Here is a 2,230-nt window from a genome sequence, read left to right as displayed (position 1 = left end):
AGAACCAGGCAAACTAGCATCACTTGGACTACGTCGATGAGTTTGACGTCCCTGTCAACCACGCTTTGGACGCGCGTCTGGAGCAATGACAGCTCATCGGGCGAAGACCAGTTCGGGCCCTTCTTGGGCCAGGACATGAGCCGCAGTGGAACTCCGGATCTGAACTCTGAAGCTGCCGCCCACTTTTTGCCGCGTGGTTCGGTGATATAGAACCACTGCTGCTGCCACTCCTTGACGGAGTCGTTGAAGGCGCCCTTCGGCCAGGCGGCCTTGGGCATCTTGCTTACCATGGCGCCGACGCACTCGGCGTGTTCGCTAATCACCACCTTGGGTTTCACATTGAAAATCTTCAGCCACAAGACGAAGTGAGGTGGGATCAGGAGAAAAGCCTCGCACACGATGATGAACGTCGAGATATTGAGGAAGGAGTTGGGGGAAAGATCATGAAAATCGACCCCGTAGTAATACATGACTCCGCGAACAAATGGATGAAGGGGAAACCCGAGCCCGCGGACAAAATGGGGAAGGAACACGACTCTCTCGTGAGGTTCCGGAGTGGGGACGACCTGTCCCGCCGGTGGGAGACGGTGGTCGATCTTCTGGGCCAGATACCCGGCTCCCGGGAGCTTCTTGATGTCCTTCTCCTGGATGGTCGAGGCCACCCATCTGCCTCCTGCTCCGGATCTGGACATCTTTGGAAGGCCTCTCTTCGATGGAGAAAAAGAGTACTTGGGCGTTAGGGCTCGAGCAGAGGGGAATGAGCTAACGGGAGGAGAAGGCGTGGGTAAAGAGAAAGGGGCCTTACCTCTTTATAGGGGCGGTAAAAGTTTTTTGCGCCTCCCCACTTGCCTGGTGAAACCCGTCTGCCTCCCACTCGCCGCGATTAGTGGTGCGGTTGGGTTACCCATGCCCGTATTGATGAGAATCCCGTGATAAGGGGACACGATCTCTGCTTTGACAAGACGTGTCAAGGAAACCGCCTCGTAATGCGCGATGCGGCTGGTTATGGGAAAACGGTTCGAATAATGATCCGACCGTAATAACATGTCACGTCATCAGAAAAAGTTGTCAGCAGATTGCGTTTGTGAAATATCATTCTCTCTACAGCGGTGTGTAAGGATCATTTTGTGGATCCGGCCACGATTCAAGTGTTCAATAATTATTTTGGAGTATTCGGAGAAGGAACCCGCCTTGCAATGCCGAAGACAAGACTGCGCGCCGGACTCATCGTCATTGAAGCCTGGTTCAGGGGCTACTGAGGGAGTCCTGGATTAGGGGGTATCCGGACAACCGGACTGTGTACAACATCCGGACTATTGAAGCGTGAAGATATAAGACTCAAGACTTCGGCCCGTGTCCGGATGGGACTCTCCTTTGCGTGGAAGGCAAGCTTGGCGATCCAGATATTATATTTCCTTCCTTGTAACCGACTCCATGTAAACCCTAGCCCTCTCAGGTGTCTATATAAACCGGAGAGGTTGGTCCTTAGAAGGCCGATCACAATTACAATCATACCATCATAGGCTAGCTCTTAGGGTTTAGCCTCTACGATCTCGTGGTAGATCAACTCTTGTACTACCCATATGATCAATATTAATCAAGTAGGAAGTAGGGTTTTACCTCCATCGAGAGGGCCCGAACCTGGGTAAACATCTGTGTCCCTTGCTTCCTGTTACCATCAGCCTTGATGCACAGATCGGGACCCCCTACCCGAGATCCGCCGGTTTTGACACTGACAGGGGGCGACAGAGAGGAGGGGAGGGGAAGGGATGTAGAGGGAGAGGCAGATGGATTGTCTTGGACTTTCCTTCAAAATTTATTGTTCATACCTCCCAAATGATTTTCAGCTTGAATTTGTACATGTTTTCACTGTAACATGGTTTCTTTTAGGGGTGTCTGCTGTTTTATTGCGAATTTTTTTTGGAAAATATTGCGAGCTTTTTTAGGAGAGTTCTTTCTCAGTGGGGATGAGGAGGAAATTGACTATTTATTATTAAGTTCGTCGGATTTTGATTATAACTACAAAGTTGATTTCTTCTTGACAAAAAATGTCTAGGGACTAGATCGTGAGAGATGATTGGTGCTAATGAAAAAGAAGATCCCGCGTACACACGTCGTATACATGTACAAGTATATCGATGGTGATTGGCCCATAACTATCTACATCGCTCCACGCCTCCATCTATACCTAGCCATCGCAACTCATCAGGCAGCGCCGCGGCCTCCTCAA

This window comes from Triticum dicoccoides, chromosome 2B (assembly GCF_002162155.2).
Source record: "Triticum dicoccoides isolate Atlit2015 ecotype Zavitan chromosome 2B, WEW_v2.0, whole genome shotgun sequence".
Lineage (NCBI taxonomy): Eukaryota > Viridiplantae > Streptophyta > Magnoliopsida > Poales > Poaceae > Triticum > Triticum dicoccoides.
This window is presented reverse-complemented; position numbering follows the sequence as displayed.